Below are 18,257 nucleotides of genomic sequence, written 5' to 3' on the forward strand. Positions count from 1 at the left end.
TCTCTCGCTGTCTGTCAAATAAATAAATAAAATCTTTAAAAAAAAAAAAAAAGAAACCTAAACAGGCTTTTCAAATTGGTGACATATACAACTGTAACAATTCTCTGTAGTGCCATATATTTAAACACCATAGGACAAGGCTTGGTCCATATAACCTGAACAATACTCTGGCACTGTCTTAGGTTTCACTCTCTTTCACATAAATGTGAAAGAGAAAAAATACCATTAGGCATCGACCTCAGAAATGGGATATGGTCACAACAAGAGAGGCCAGAGCCCTTAAAAAAAAAAAAATGACCTCTTTAGAATGAACAAGCCAAGTGGTAATTTTGAAGATAATTTACACATAAGTTTGTAGCATATCCACTTAGAGTAAGTTCGTTAAGTCACAAGGCATTGAGAATATTGGATAGAAGAGATAAATATTAGTAAATTGAAGATCAAATTAATTTCACAGACAACTTTAATCCCCATTCCAGGTCCTGTGAAGCCCAAATTATTCCCCATGTGGCTGAAAACTCACACATGAGGCTTATTCTCTAATTCTAGTCATTGATGTAGCTGGCAACAGGACAACACTGCCTACCACATCAACTCAATTTGATCTGTTCTTCCTCTCATCCTAAATGTTCTTTCTTTCCTTGAACAAGCTAAGCTCTTTACCACAACCTTGTCTTGGTTCACGTTAATCCCTCTGCCTAGTGTAGTGGGTTAAATTGCACAGATGTAACCAAGAATTTCAATGGAGTTCATCCTGGATTCAGGGTGTGTCTGAAATCCAATGACCGTTTCCTTACAAGAGAAAGGCAAAGGGAGACTTGTGACACAGAGACACTCAAGAGCAGAAGACAATGTGAAGACAGAGGCAGAGATCACAGTAATGCAATTATAATCCAAGGCACATCGAGGATTACTGGCTGCCACCAGAATCTAGGACAGAGGCATGGATCTGTCTCCCCCCACCCCACCCCCCAAGCCTCCAGAAGGAACCGCCCTGCTGACACCTGGATTTTTTACTTCTTGCCTCCAGAACTGAGAGAAAATACATTTCTGTTGTTTCATGCCACCAAGCTTGTGGTTGTTATGGCAGCCCTTAGAAACTAAAACACAGGGACACCTCCTTTTTCTTGGGTGGTCTCTGCTTCAGGTCTGCCTCAAGGCCTCTTCCTAGAGGGGCTTTCTTGGATGATGTCATTAAAATACATCTCTAAACCTACTAATCTCTATCACTGAATCTTATTCATTCTTACAGCACTCACCAAAAGTTACAATTATATATTTATGTGTTTATTTATTGCCTGACTTCTGCACTAAGCTATCAGCTCCACAAAGGCTCTGTTTTCTGCAGTTGATTAAACACAGTCTGTCCAGCAAGTCATACATGCTTAGCACACAGTTGGGTTCAAAAGTTGTTAATACATAAATGTCTTAAAAGTGAATAATCTACCAATGTAATTGAGCCCTTTAACCAGTTTCTAAAAATAAAATTAAAAGCACACATAAAACATTCATGAGCACAGAATTTACTAAAGAATATAAGGCAAAAGAAATGGATTAGATTTTCTACTGCACAATAAAAAAAACTTGAAATCTTAGATATTTGTTTTCAAAATTCCTTCTGGTAATGCCACAGCTCTTGGTTTCTCTTGGCCTCCCCCCATGCAGTGCTCAGTCTCATGTTTTCTCCCAGACTCATGTTCTCTCTGGCCTCTTCTCCATTATCTCATCTCTCCTCCCTCTTGGAAACAAAAAAGAAATTCCTATTTTATACAGATGGGTTTTATACTCTAAGCTTAACCCTGAACATAAGCTCCCAGTGTGTCACCACCTAAACCATTTTCTTATGTTTTAAAAACATTTACAGAGTGCTACTTACACATCAATGACTATTCTGTTAGGGGGAAAAAAATGTTCACAACTTAGAAATAAGGCAAAGAGAAAGCAGCAAATCTTTCTAATTTTACAATGGAGCACTGTTTAACCAGCCCATCTAAGGATTGTTTAATTACCTATGAGACAGTATCTTTAACTTCGTATATATTATTAATTAAAAGCCCAGAGAAGGCAAACTTAAAGTTAACTTGTAGATTGTTGTCTGATACAAACATAAATGATTCCTGTCAGGTAGAAAATGTCCCCAAAGTTATAGCCATTGCCCTGTAGAACATTAACCCATTAGGTATCTAACCTAGCCATTCTTGCTCAATAATCCTTCTCTAACACCAACATAGCTCTCTTTCCAATACCAGGTGCATAGATATGGGGCATGTGCTCATCCTACAGAACTCTCACATATAGGATATACAAGATATAGAATATTCTATATACAAGAGTTCTATGATGGACTTCTGAAAATGGTAGTTTAGCAATCCTAAGTGTTTCAAAAACATTAACTCGCCAATTACTTATCAAGCTTTTTTTTTTTTAAGGAATAAATTTTTCCCTTTTAAATAGAGTTGTACTGCCAGCTCTTAGGATATTAACTTAATAGCACTGCCCCCCTCCACACGCACAAGACCTAACACATAGCATGAAAGATGTTAGAAGATTAACACAAAAGATAAAATGCTGTACAGGATTTGCCTTTGCTTTCCCTCTGGGTAACAGACCACATTTTTCCCAACATTTTCACCTTTTTTTTCCCGATTAAACTCAAAGTTATTAAAAAAGCAGTCACACAGAAGTTAGATAATTATTCTCTCATTGAAACTAATAACATATTTCACAGACAGGTTATTAGTGTGGCCTGTATTCATCATGACGCTGCTTAACACTCTCCGAGCATGCACAACTAAAACAATCCCTGGGCAACGGGTCTCTGTGGAGATGGCACTAGGTCAGGTACAGAATGTATGGCAGACCATATTCTTTAAATATCTCCCTCCGGGCGCCTGGGTGGCTCAGATGGTTAAGCGTCTGCCTTCGGCTCAGGTCATGATCCCAGGGTCCTGGGATCGAGTCCCGCATCGGGCTCCCTGCTCCTTGGGAGCCTGCTTCTCTCTCTCTCTCTCTCTCTCTGTCTCTCATGAATAAATAAATAAATAAAAAATCTTTAAAAAAATAAATAAATAAATAAATATCTCCCTCCATGCTGGGGAACATCCCTGAAGCATTAAGTCAAAATAATATCAAGTAAAGCCATTCATAATTTATGATCATCTACTTTAACCATCTTGAATATTTACACTAGAATAGTCCTAAAAACTAAGCTTCTCAGGTTACATGTATAAGCATATACACATGCTTACACATATGAACATACATATGTACGTGCCTACGTTTAAATTATCACAATCATATTAAAGAGGTAATTTGTAGTTATATTAACTTACAATAGACTATCAATTTGCTTTTTGTTAAACTTGAAGATTTGACTACAGAAAAGGTACTTTAAATAATAATGTCTTTGATTCTTTAAAATTTTTACTGTGTATATCAAGGCGACACACTGAACATGAAAATATCTATGACCCTTCACTCAGCATTTGTTTTTTAATAGGAACATCAAAAAATATAATCTGATAATATTAGGATACCTGATAAAAAGCTGACATTAACAAATGAGAGTATGTATGCTTATCCGTGTGTATACACATACTATCTATCTACATCTATTCTGCTACATACAGATTACAAAAGGGTGAAATTTAAAAATTTATTTATGAAATATGTTTTATAGTACCTTTTTTTTCTGTTTCTTGAAATAGTGTTTATTTTCCTTTTTCTCTCCATCACTTTCTGCTAATATATTTGGTCACTTGCTCTATGCCGTATTTGTTTTGTGGCATGGCTCAGCAAAAGAGGCTAAGCTCTTTACTGGTCAGAGTGGACGGAGTCTGGGGTCCACTGTGTGGTTATCCCATGTGTTTTATTATGACTGTGGTTAATCACTGTAATACTAATCTGGATGCCTGCTCTCAAGTTGAAGTATTAGGATAGTAAGTTAGTGTTAGGATAGTGGTTACTGGGGTGAGTGATATGAGGTATCTAAGTGGAGATGTCAGGCAATTGGATGCCTAAGTTCCAGGTTTTATTTTCCAGGTTTTATTTTCCAGTTTTTAAAAAATGTTTTGAGTTAGAAAATAAATTATCAGATTTAAGCATGTAGGTTGGTATTTACAACCACAGAAGTAGATAAGAAAAAAGGAGAGAAAGCTCAATGTCCTCCAGTGTTAAGAAATATTTAAATGACAAAACTGGATGTTAATAAAGAGGTTATTTAACTCTTAAATTGTCTTACAGCAAATGCACTATTCAAATAACAGTCCTATCTAGTGATTCCCACCCCTGTCTACAAGTGGGATCAATGGAAATAAAAAAATAATGTCATTCCTCTGTTTTCTAAAAAGAGGAAAGACTGATGGAGGCACTTTTCAATTCAATCCGCTTTTCAACTCACTTCTGGCTCTTTGACTTCAGATTATTGCAAGGAAAACTAAAGGATCAAAATCATGGGTTTAACAATAACAAAGACAAAACTGCTAACATTTGTTTCTTATTCAAACAAATATCTTAAAGTGTGAATGGTAAAAATGAACGATGTTAAGAAAACTGAGTCCCAAGATTATGGGCAGAAATATTACAGAATTAATAATGACTAGTGTTTCTGAACATAGGCTTTAGATGGGTATAGGACTGGGTTTCAATCCTGACACCCTTAGATACTCTCTAGCTCATACAAGTTAGGTAGTCTTTCAAAGCTTTTATTTTCTTATTTGTGAAATGCTAATAATTCTTATTTGATGGGATTGATATAAGGATTAATTATTGTGACAATGTCTATAAAATACAGAGATTCATTAGAGTCCACAGAACAATTTTAACTTTCTTTAAGCTTTGTTCACAAAAATACCAGGACCAAGAGATAACTCAAGTAACATGACGCAAATCAAGACCACACTTAAGTCCTAATTCTCAGTGATTCTACTAAAATTTCTTAATACTCTATTTAGAACAAGACTTTATCTTAATTATCTCTACTATGAAGGAAAAAAGGAGGATACAAAATTATGATAAACTTGTTATAGAAAATGTTTTTTTCACTTAAGGAAAACTATGATTCCTTCCATTTTTATACATAATATCTGACTGTATATGCCACCCTGAAATATACAGGAGAAAAACTGAATTTGAAATTGTAAAATATTTACATTATTCTGTTTCTCCATCCATGAATCTCTTTAAATTGTCTCAGCGATCTTCAGAGACAATCACTATCCTGATACTTTGCTTATCTTTAGATCTCCTGTCCCCTGAAGTACAAAAGAATTGACTCTTTCAGGATAGATTTTGATTATTTATGTTCCTTTATAGATAAAACAGGTCAGGACTATCATAACAATTCTGATACAAAATCTAAAATATAAGATATCCATCATCCTAAAGAAATACACTCAACCAAAAATTCCTCAAGGATTCTGAAAATCCCTTATCACACTTATCTTCCCAGATAAGATTTCTAGTTATATCACATATATCACATTCCAAAAATCAGTGAAGTGACATTTTTATATATTTCATTTTCCAACATGTATTTAAAAGATAAGACATCCAACTAAGATTATGGAATAGGCTGATATATTCAACATATGAATCCTTTTGCATATTTTGGGGCAAAATACTTTATCATTATGATGGCATGCTCTTAGCAATAGAACTATCATAGATTTATCAATAAAATAGATTAAAGAGCAGCTGAAGAAAACTTTTATGTATTCAAAAATCTATACACTGGTTATCCTAATCCAACAAGTTTCTAGAATTCCTGTTTCTGAAATGCGATCTTGGCTAGTTCAAAGAATTATTTGCCATCTCTGATAAAACCCTTATGTCAACTGACGATATTACCATCTGGCCTGGTTTCAACAAACACATTACTGGGTTTTACCAACTGGATTTCAGAGTGACCAAGTTCACTAAACTTCAAACAGATCAAATCGGTATAAAAAGGGTTCCACGCTCAGTCACTATACCAACCGATAAAGCACCTCTTATACAGACAGAACAGCAGAAATAGGACCCTACAAGAGAAGCATAAAAACTGTTGCCTGTTCCTGAAGGCACAAAATCACCAGTGAACTTGGAAGTTGCTTCCTGTCACTGTTTTTATGGGAGCTATTTGAAAATTGTCATTTGCAAAACTTCCATATAGTCTAACAATTGTAAATGTTCAGTGGTAGTACACTGACCCAAATGAATCAGAACTTCAAATTAGGCAAATTAAGTCGGATCATCAAAATTGATTTGTGTAAGATTAATTTCAGCACAAGTCAATCAAGACTATCCAATTTTAAATTCTGATTTTAGTTTTCTCTAAAAACTAATATCCTTGAATGCCTCTCCTTTGCTGAGTATATCTTAGAACGATTAAGAAAAGGGATCCTAGAAAATTTATTCCTAGTATTTCCCTGGAAGAATACAATACAGGAAGAATGTAGAAGAGGGTAGCAATGATTTCAAGTTTACAACACAAGCCTAGCAAACCAACCAAGTGCTAGTCTATACATTGGATTGTAAGGTTTCTAACCTCTTAAAAAACATTGTTCTGCTTTATTCATGATAAAAGAATGATAAATACCAAATATTTAAAACATCAGTGAAACTCAGTGTTGTTTTTCACCATTGTTTAGAACAATGAAAAATGAGAAAAAGCCTTAATATCCATCTACCAGAGGATGATTAATCCAGGCAGTGGAATGCTACACAACAATGAAAATGAAAACGTTGTAATTGAAAGGAACAAAGTAGACTGAAATTCTGAAAATAGTCAACATAATATTGAGTTTAAAAAGACATATAACAGGAAATACAGGAGCAGCCAGTAGGATCCCATTTAAGTAAAATGTCATTTTTCATAAGAAATCTGGATGGGTATATGCTAAATTTGTAGTGGTGCTCCTCTAGGGAATAACATTTAGGTGGAGGGACTAACTTTCAAATGTTTACACCTTTTACTTGGTTTGACTTGTTACTAGTATTTCATTTTTATATAATATAGACATATTTTAAATTTTTTATCGAAGTATAATTGATATACATTATATTAGTTTCAGGTGTACAGTATGACTCCATATTTGTATAGATACTTGACCCTTGTAAAACACCAGTTGAATTGCACAGATATGTGCATTTTTTGATACAGTACTGTAAATGTATTTTATCTTCCTTCTGTTTCTCTTAATTTTTTTTCTATAGCTTGCTTTATTGTAAGAATACATTATATAACACCTATAACAAAAAAGAGTATTAATGGACACTCTTGATTATTGATGAGGTTTCTAGTCAGCAGTAATCTATCAGTAGTTAAGTTTGGGGGGAGTCAAAAGTTGTAGGTGGATTGTCACTGCACAGGGGCAGGGCAGGAGAGTTAGCTCACCTAACCCCCATATTGTTCAAGGGTCAACTGTGTGTTAAATGATCACCATAGTAAGTCTGTTTACATCCATCACTGTACACAGAGGGTTTTTTCTTATGATGAGAACTTTTAGGATCCACTCTTAACAACTTTCAAATATGCAATGCGGTATTATTAACTATGGTTGCCATGGTATACATCACATCCCCTTAACTTATAACTGGAAGTTTTTACCTTTTGACTATCTTCATGCATTTTGCCCGCCTCTTCCAACAGCTCTGGCAAACACCAATGTATTCTATTTATCTAGGAGTTTCTATTTTTTTTTAAGCTTCCACACATAACGTGAGATCATACAGTATTTGTCTTTTTCTGATTTATTTCACTTAACATAATCTCCTCAAGGTCCATCAATGTTGTTACAAATACCAAGAGCTCATTAAGTTTTATACCTGTATAATATTCTATCATATATAGATACATTTTCTTCATCCATGCATGCTTTTTCCCTCAGACTTGTTAGTACCCTAATCTGTAATATGAGTCTCTGAGATTGTTTAATATACAATTTCCCAAAGTAGATGGGTAGGATACTGAAGCTGTGCCTTGAAGGGTACGTAGAATTTTTCCCCCCAAATAATCCTTGATTTAAAAAAAAATTATTATAGTATAGTATAGTTAACAAGAGTATTAGTTTCAAGTGTATAATGCAGTGATTCAGCAGTTCTATATATTACTGTGCTCATCAAGATAATTCTATTTCTAATCCCCTTCATCAATTTCACCCATCCCTCTACCCACTTCCCTTCTGGTAACTATCTGTTCTCTAGAGTTAAAAGTCTGTTTTTTAATTTGTTTTTCTTTGTTCATTTTTTTTCTTAAATTCCACATGAGTGAAAGTATATATTTGTCTTTCTCTGACTTATTTCACTTGACATTATACTCTCTAGCTCCATCCATGTTGTTGCAAAAGGCAAGATTTTATTCTTTCTTATGGCTGAATAATATTCTGTTGTATGTATGTGTAGGTTTATGTGTGTGTTCTTATCTACTGAAGGACACCTGGGCTGCTTCCATAATTTTCCTATTGTAAATAACACAACAAACAAGGGTGCATTTACCGCTTCAAATTAGTGTTTTTGTATTCTTTGGGTGAATACCCAGTAGTGCAATTTACTGGGTAAGGGGGTAGTTCTTTTTAATTATTTGAGGATCCTCCATACTGTTTTTGACACTGGCTGTACCAGTTTCCATTCCCACCCCAAGTATAGGAGGGTTACTTTTTCTCCACATCCTCACCAACACTTGTTGTTTCTTGTGTTTTGATTTTAGCCACTCTGACAGATGTGAGGTGATATCTCACTACAGTTTGGATTTGCATTTCCCTCATGAGTGATGTTGAGCATCTTTTCATGCATCTGTTAGCCATCTGGATGTCTTCTTTGGAAAAATGTCTGTTCATGTCTTCTGCCCATTTTTTTTTAATTTTATTATGTTATGTTAGTCATCATACAATACATCATTGGTTTTTGATGTGGTGATCCACGATCCATTGTTTTCGTATAACACCCAGTGCTCCATGCAGTACGTGCCCTCCTTAATACCCATTACCGGGCTAACCAATCCCCCCTCCCCCCTCCCCTCCAAAACCCTGTTTGTTTCTCGGAGTCCATTGTCTCTCATGGTTCATCTCTCCCTCCAATTCCCCCCGCCCATTTTTCCCTTCCTTCTCCTAATGTCCTCCATGTTATTCCTTACGTTCCACAAATAAGTGAAACCATATGATAATTGACTTTCTCTGCTTGACTTATTTCACTTAGCATAATCTCCTCCAGTCCCATCCATGTTGATGTAAAAGTTGGGTATTCATCCTTTCTGATGGCTGAGTAATATTCCGTTGTATATATGGACCACATCTTTATCCATTCATCTGTTGAAGGGCATCTCAGCTCTTTCCACAGTTTGGCTATTGCAGACATTGCTGCTATGAACATTGGGGTGCATATGGCCCTTCTTTTCACTACATCTGTGTCTTTGGGGTAAATACCCAGTAGTGCAATTGCTGGGTCATAGGGTAGCTCTATTTTTAAATTTTTGAGGAAACTCCACACTGTTTTCCAAAGTGGCTGTACCAACTTGCATTCCCACCAACAGTGTAAGAGGGTTCCCCTTTTTTCACAACCTCTCTAACATTTGTTGTTTCTCTCCCTGTCCATTTCTGCCATTCTTACTGGTGTAAGGTGGTATCTCAATGTGGTTTTGATTTGAATTTCTCTGATGGCTAATGATGATGAACTTTTTTTCATGTGTCTGTTAGCCATTTGTATGTCTTCTTCAGAGAAGTGTCTGTTCATATCTTCTGCCCACTTTTTGACTTATTTGTTTTTGGGGTGTTGAATTTGAGAAGTTCTTTATAGATCTTAGAAATCAGCGCTTTGTCTGTAGTGTCATTTGCAAATATCTTTTCCCATTCTGTGGGTTGCCTCTTTGTTTTGTTGACTGTTTCCTTTGCTGTGCAGAAGCTTTTTATCTTGATGAAGTCCCAAAAATTCATTTTTGCATTTGTTTCACTAGCCTTTGAGATGTGTCTTGAAAGAAGTTGCTCTGGCTGATGTCGAAGAAGTTACTGCCTATGTTCTCCTCTAGGATTTTGATGGATTCCTGTCTCACATTGAGGTCTTTCATCCACTTTGAGTTTATCTTTGTGAATGGTGTTAGAGAATGGTCGAGTTTCATTCTTCTGCATGTGGCTGTCCAATTTTCCTAGCACCATTTATTGAAGAGACTTTTTTCCATTGCATGTTTTTTCCTGCTTTGTCAAAGATTATTTGACCACAGAGTTGAGGGTCCATATCTGGGTTCTCTATTCTGTTCCATTGGTCTATATGTCTGTTTCTGTGCCAGTACCATGCTGTCTTGGTGATCAGAGCTTTGTAATATAGCTTGAAATCGGGCAATGTGATGCCCCCAGCTTTGTTTTTCTTTTTCAACATTTCCTTGGTGATTCGGGGTCTTTTCTGATTCCATACAAATTTTAGGATTGTTTGTTCAGCACTTTGAAAAATGTCATTGGAATTTTGATTGGGATGGCATTGAAGGTATAGATTGCTCTAGGTAGCACAGACATTTTAACAATGTTTATTCTTCCGATCCATGAGCATGGAATATTTTTCCATCTTTCGGTGTCTTCTTCAATTTCTTTCATGAGTGTTCTGTAGTTCCTAGAGTATAGATGCTTTACCTCTTTGGTTAGGTTTATTTCGAGGTATCTTATGGTTTTTGGTGCTATTGTAAATGGAATCATTTCTCTAATTTCTCTTTCTACAGTTGCGTTGTTAGTGTATAAGAAAGCAACTGATTTCTGTGCATTGATTTTGTATCCTGCCACATTACTGAATTGCTGTATGAGTTCTAGTAATTTGGGGGTGGAGTCTTTTGGATTTTCCACATAAAGTATCATGTTGTCTGCAAAAAGAGAGAGTTTGACTTCTTCTTTGCCAATTTGAATACGTTTTATTTCTTTTTGTTGTCTGATTGCTGTTGCTAGGACTTCCAGTACTATGTTGAACAACAGTGGCGAGAGTGGGTATCCTTGACGTGTTCCTGATCTTAAGGGAAAGGCTCTCAGCTTTTCCCCATTGAAGATGATATTCGCTGTGGGTTTTTCATAGATGGATTTTATGAACTTGAGGAATGTTCCCTCTATCCCTATACTCTGAAGAGTTTAAATCAGGAAAGGATGTTGTATTTTGTCGAGTGCTTTTTCTGCATCAGTTGAGAGGACCATATGATTCTTCTTCCTCCTATTAATGTGTTTTATCACATTGATTGATTTGCGAATGGTGAGCCACCCTTGCATCCCGGGGATAAATGCCACTTGGTTGTGGTGGATGATCCTTTTAATGTATTGTTGGATCCTAATAGCTAGGACTATGTTGACTAGAAGTGGTGAGAGTGGACATCCTTTTCTTGTTCCTAACCTTAGGGGAAAGGCTCTGGTTTTATGCTGTGAGTTTTTCATAAAAGGCTTTTATTAAGTTGAGGTATGTTCCCACTAATGCTACTTTGTTGAGGATTTTTATCATGAATGGATGTTATACTTTGTCAAATGCTTTTTCTGCATCTATTAAAGTGATGTGATTTTTATCCTTTCTCTTATTGATATGATGCATCTATTCATGCATTGATCGACATCTGGGTTGTTTCTCTATCTTGATTATTGTAAATAGTGCTATTACGAACATGGGGTACACATACCTTTTGGAATTAGTGCTTCTGTTTTCTTCAAATACCCAGAAGAGAAATTGGTGGATCATGTAACAGTTCTGTTTTCAATTTTTTGAGGAATTTCCGTAACATTTTCCATATTGGCTGCACAAATTTACATTCTCACCAACAGTGCACAAGAGTTCCCCTTTTTCCACATTCTTGGCAACACTTGTTGTCTATTGTCTGACAGTAGCCATTCTAACAAGTATGAGGGGATATCTCATTGACGTTTTTTCATTTCCCTGATGATTAGTGAGGAGCATCTTTTCATGTACCTATTGGCCATCTGTATGACTTCTGTGGAAAAATGTCTATTCAGATCTTCTACCCATTTGTAATCAGATTTTTGGAGGGTTCTTTTGCTATTGAGTTGTAGAAGTTTTATATATTTTGGCTATTAAGCTTTTATCAGATATAGGATTTGCAAATATTTTCTCCCATTCAGTAGGTAGCCTTTTGATTCTGTTGATGATTTCCTTTGCTGTGCAGAAGGTTTTCAGTTTGATGTAGTCCCACTCTTTTTTATTACTTTTGCCTTTGAAGTCAAATCCAAAAAATCACTGCCAAGACTTATGTCAAGGAGCTTATTGCCTATGTTTTTTTCTAGGAATTTTATGGTTTCAGGTCTTATATTCAAGTATTTAATCCATTTCAAGTTAATTGTTGTGTATTGTTTAAGCAATGGTCCAGTTTTCATTCTTTTACATATACCTGTTTAATTTTCCCAACACCATTTATTGAAAAGATTGTCCTTTCCTCATTGTATATTCTTGGCTCCTTTGCTGTAAATTAATCAACTATAAATGCACGGGTTTATTTCTGAGCTCTCTTTTATGTTCCACTGATCTATGTGTTGTTTTTTTTTATGCCAATACTCTACTGTCTGGATTACTATAGCTTTGTAATATACTTTGAATCCATGGAGCATGTTGCTTCCAGCTTTGTTCTTCTTTGTCAGGATTGCTTTGGCTATTTGGGATCTTCTGTGGTTCCACACATATTTTAGAATTGTTTGTCCTATTTCTGTAAAAAATGCCATTGGAATTTTGGTAAGGAATTTCAAATACATAGATTGCTTTGGGTATTATGGACACTTTAACAGTATTAATTTTTCCAATCCATAAGCAGGAATATCTTTTTTTAAATTAACATATAATGTATTATTTGCTTCAGGGGTACAGGTCTGTGATTCATCAGTCTTACACAATACACATCACTCATCACAACACATACCCTCCCCAATGTCCATCACCCAGCCACCTCCCCACCCCCTCCACTTCAGCAACCCTCAGTTTGTTTCCTGAGCTCATAAGTCTCTTATGGTTTGTCTCCCTCTCTGGATTCATCTTGTTTCATTTTTTCCTCTCTTCCCCTATGATCCTCTGCCTTGTTTCTCAAATTCCACATGAGTGAGATCATATGATAATTCTTTCTCTGATTTACTTATTTCACTTAGCATAATACCCTCTAGTTCCAGCCATGTTGCTGCAAATGGTAAGATTTCATTTTTTGATGGCTGCTAATATTTCATTGTGTGTGTGTGTGCATGTGTGTATACCACATCTTCTTTACCACTCATCTGTCGATGGACATCTGGGCTTTTTCCATAGTTTGGCTATTGTGGACATTGCTGCTATAAACATTGGGGTGCAGGTGCCCCTTCGAATCACTACGTTTGTATCTTTGGGGTAACTACCCAATAGTGCAAATGCTGGTTCAGATGGTAGCTCTATTTTGAACTTTTTGAGAAACCTCCATACTGTTTTCCAGAGTGGCTGCACCAGCTCATGTTCCCACCAACAGTGTAGGAGGGTTCCCCTTTCTCTGCATCCTTACCAATATCTGCTGTTTCCTGACTGTTAATTTTAGCCATTCTGACTGGTGTGAGATGGTATCTCATTGTGCTTTTGATTTGTATTTCCCTGATGCCGAGTGATGTGGAGCATTTTTTTATGTGTCTGTTGGCCATTCGGATGTCTTCTTTGCAGAAATGTCTGTTCATGTCTTCCATGAGCAGGAATATCTTTTCATTATTTAAGATTTTATTTATTTGAGAGTCTGAGAGATAGCATGAGCATGGGGAGGGGCAGAGGGGGAAGCAGACTCCCCATTGGCAGGGAGCCCCACATGGGGCTTGATCCCAGGACCATAACCTGAGCCAAAGGCAGATGCTTAACTGACTGAGCCATCCAGGTGCCCCTCATTATTTGTGTCTTCATGTTTTTTCATCATTGTCTTAATAGTTTTCAGTGTAAAGTTTCAATTCATTAGTTAAATTTATTCTTATGCATTTTATTCTTTTTGATGAAATAGTAAATGAGGCTGTTTTCTTAATTTCTCTTTCTGGTAGTTCATTATTAGTGTATAAAAATGAAATAGCTTTCTGTAGGCTGATTTTGTATCCCACAACTTTGCTGTATTATTAGTTCTAACAGTATTTTTGGTTGGAGTATAAGGTTTTCTACATATATTATCATGTCATCTAAAAATAGTGACAGTTTTACTATTTCCTTTCCAATTTGGTTGCATTTCTTTTTCTTGTCTGATTGCTCTGGCAAGGACTTCCAATAGTATGTAGAATAAAAGTGTTAAGAGCAGGCATCCTTATCCTGTTTTTGATCTTAGAGGAAAAGCTTTCAGTTTTTCACCATTTAGTAGATTAGCTATGGGCTTGTCAGGCTTGTCATATATGGCCTTTATTATGTTGAGGTAAGCTTCCTCTAAAGTAGAGATATTTTTAGTAGAAGTCATTACAGCAATTTTATCTAGCCACTGAGAGATGTTATCAGGATAAGGATGTTGTTATTAGCAAGTTACCAAAAAAATCTCGTAACTTTGTGGTGTATGTGGAAGGCAGGGACTGGATATGTACTGATTAGTGCTATACTCTTAACTCATTACCCAGAATAAAGTGTTACTCTGTTAAAATTTGTTCATTTATTAAAAACTCTGTCATGACAGAGGATAGAAGGAAAGAAAAACAATAGATGGATCATACTAGGAAAAGAATATGGTTAATTTATCAAGGAAAACTGAGTTGGAGGGGTGCCTGGGTGGCTCAGTCATTAAGCATCTGCCTGCAGCTCAAGTCATGATCCCAGTGTCCTGGGATGGAGCTTTGCATCAGGTTCCCTGCTGGGTGGGAAACCTGCTTCTCCCTCTCCCACTCCCCCTGCTTGTGTTCCCTCTCTCGCTGTGTCTCTGTCAAATAATTAATAAAATCTTTTTAAAAAAAGAAAAAGAAAACTGAGTTGGATGCAATATTAAATAATGGCTAAAATTTTCTGAGGAAATTACTTAAATCATACCTAAGTATTATTTTTAAAATATTTCTTTACATTGAATTACTTTAAATAGATATCAGTGTTAGTAATCTTGATATAGTTTATACCTATAAACTTAATATAAATTATATAAAAACAAATGATTAATGTATTTATTAGAATTAGTAAAGCTATTGGAGCTGGGGGATAGCATGACCTCTCTAGTTACATGTCTTATGATATATTCTTTGAGAATCTGTTCTTATATATGTCATAATTACTCATGTGCTAACAACCCTAAGGAAATGTGCCTTTTAATATGATTTCTTTGAAACCCAGAAAGCCTCTAAGAAATAATTTTCTAATGGTGAATACATAGGTATGGTGTTAAATAGTGAGACTATGTTTTGGAAGGAGAATCTGTTAAGGACTTTCAAAAACCATGACAAAGCCAGTTAGCTTCAAGAGCACTTCTAAAGCTAGAAATAATGTCATTATTTATTGGACCTCCTGAAAAGTGACCCATGCCTATTTTGTGTTGGTGAATTCTGACACGTGAGGCAAGGGATCCAGCAAGACAACTGAAAACAGAGGTGGACTAGTGAAGCATAAGGAGTGCATTTTTACAAGCTGAGAGGAATATATTCATTTTTTAGTAAGACATAGAACATGTCATAGTTTCCTGGTTCCTATCACCCTCTTCTGTCTGTTTAGTAACTAAATTACCTACTTTATTTCCTCTGGCCTAGGAATTGGACTATTTTTTTACCCAGTGTTTTTTCTTGGTCTACTGCAGAAGTAAACATACTTTTATAGAATTTCCCCCATAATCCTTTCTGTAAATGAAAACCTTTTTCTTGATGTTTTTTAAGATTGGTTACTGCCAACAACAAAGACTCATTTCACTTTCCACCTCATTTGTACCTACAGGGAAAATACATACATACAAAGGATAATGAATGAGGCAAGTAAACACACTTAAAGAATCACTAAGAAAAGACTTCCCATACACAAAAATACTTATATAAAAACTACAAATTTTAACTGGGTTTTTTATTTTTAACACTTAAGTTACTAATATCATATGGAATATGGAATAGACTGGCTAGGTACTTGACATCAAAGCAATAGCTCAGCTGGGATGTTTAATAAGATAACCAAGCAAGGCAGACCAAATCATTCATAAAAAGCTATGAAGAGAAATGTGTCACACATTTGATTTTCACCAAAAAAAACAACTAAAAAAAAGTCAAGAAACCACAAATTCCTCAGTTACATGAAAATACTATTCATACTACCTTCCAGCAAGGCAAAGAACTGGTTAGCATATATGATTAAAATATGGATATGGAGAACTACAGTCATTTGCCATAATAATGGATTCAAGGCCATGTGTTATCTGTCATCATAAACCAAGCAATTACATGAATCAGATATTTCTCTGGAGCTTACTTTAAAAGATTTTTGATTTTACAAACAATGACATGTTTATCTTTATATCCCAGGGCCTCTGGCACAGTGGCTGGTATATAACATTGTAGGTGATCAATCAGCTACTCACAAAATGGACAATGATACTTCATTTGGAACAGTAGATGCAATTCCTGTTATCTCTACATAACATCGTTAGATCACTCTCCTTCCCACTCTAAGACCTTTGGAAAGGAGATAAAAATCAAGCAACAAAATGAAAATATGGTTATATCAGACAATTTCAGAAGAATAGCAGGTAGTAAAGAGAAGGATATTTGGCCATGAAAGGGTCCAGAAGATAAGGAAAAAAAAATCTAGAAATAGAAAAATGAAAGGAAAGGGGGATATAGGAATACTAGGTAGTAGGAGTAAGGAGTAGTTCCTATGTTACAACTGTCAAGAGCGGACATTAGTGAAGGATTAGGGTTAAAATGGAAACCTTCAGCTAACCAAAGAAAGAAGAAGCAAAAACCAGAATACCATACGTTATAGAGAAGAATGTAAGAGCATTCAGAAAAATTAGTCTGATACATATTATTTATCGAAATATTGCAAATAGCCTAAGGCCCTGAAGGTTTGTTTTTCGTTTTTTTGGTTTTTTTACTAACAGTTTAGTATATAAAGTTTTTTCTTAAAAGAAAAAATGTAGCATTTTTGATGTAACTTCTAAAAAATGACTAATCATATTGATTTGGGAAAATATTCATTCCATGAGAATAGCAGCTGTGAGTACTTTTATTTTTTCAATAGTTACCAAAAATAACTTCAAAAGACTCAGATGACTGAGAAGACAATCTTCATTATTCCCAAGGAATACAGAGCACAGACGTTCTAAACTGTTTTGTAGATTACCCTGTTTTATGTCTTCTCTCCATAAAAGCATCTCTAATTTTATTTCTAGATTATCTTGAAAGTTTGAAGAAAAAAAAAAAAGAACAGTATTTCATTAAGTTTTTGACATAGAACATAATATCTACACTGATTTTAGTGGGACTAAAGAAAGGAAGGCTGTCTTAGAGGCTGTGTTTCCTGGCTAGTGTCAGGACAACACTGGACAAATTATAAGAACTGATTTGATGAATTCAATTTCTCCCCTATTATTCATAAAGAAGTGTAGAAATTAAAGAGAAGCAAATAGGCATAGCACCTTTCATCGTCTGTTAACATAAGACAATTTTTAACATAGCCCAGGGCAGGGAAATGCAGATGCTCTTATGTTATAATAAGGCCAGAGTTATTAGTTATTTGTTTGTTACAAATAAGGTCAAAGTTATGTTAATAGAAGGAATATGAATTTCTTCCAGAGACCAGATGGGGACCTTTAGAAATAAATGAGTCATCACAGTGGGAGGCGTGTTTGATTTCAGATATTTGGGTGAAAACAAGCTACAGCCTGGAGTGAAAACCCCTGCTCCACAATATCATCTATTTCCTGTCTAAATAAAAAACAAAGTCTTCATTACATATCTCTAACACAGCCCAAAGACACAAATCCTAGCACAAAGTGTCGCTCTCTGCAGGGCCAGCCGGAAACTATCAACATAGGGGAGAAAAGCTTTTAGCAACTGCTGTAGGCTGCAAAATTTGAAAGACACAAGGGATAACTGGGAACAGAGGTGTTGAGAAATCCCATGTATATGTGTGGTTGGGGTGGGGTAGGGGGCCATCCAGACCAAAGGGAAAGAGGTTAAAGGGAGAAGACTGAGGGAAAGGGACAGAGAATAGAGAAATTAAAGTTTAATATGTTCAGGTGTGAGATGTACCCATTCCACACCTCAAAACCTCTTCCAACTAAGTGATCCTGATGTGACAAGAAGTCAGGTAGCTAAGCACCTTATCTTCCATCTACACAACTAATTACAACTAAATTTGGTCAACTACCTGAAGCCGAGAGTAAA

Source organism: Neomonachus schauinslandi, chromosome 12, assembly GCF_002201575.2.
Source record: "Neomonachus schauinslandi chromosome 12, ASM220157v2, whole genome shotgun sequence".
Lineage (NCBI taxonomy): Eukaryota > Metazoa > Chordata > Mammalia > Carnivora > Phocidae > Neomonachus > Neomonachus schauinslandi.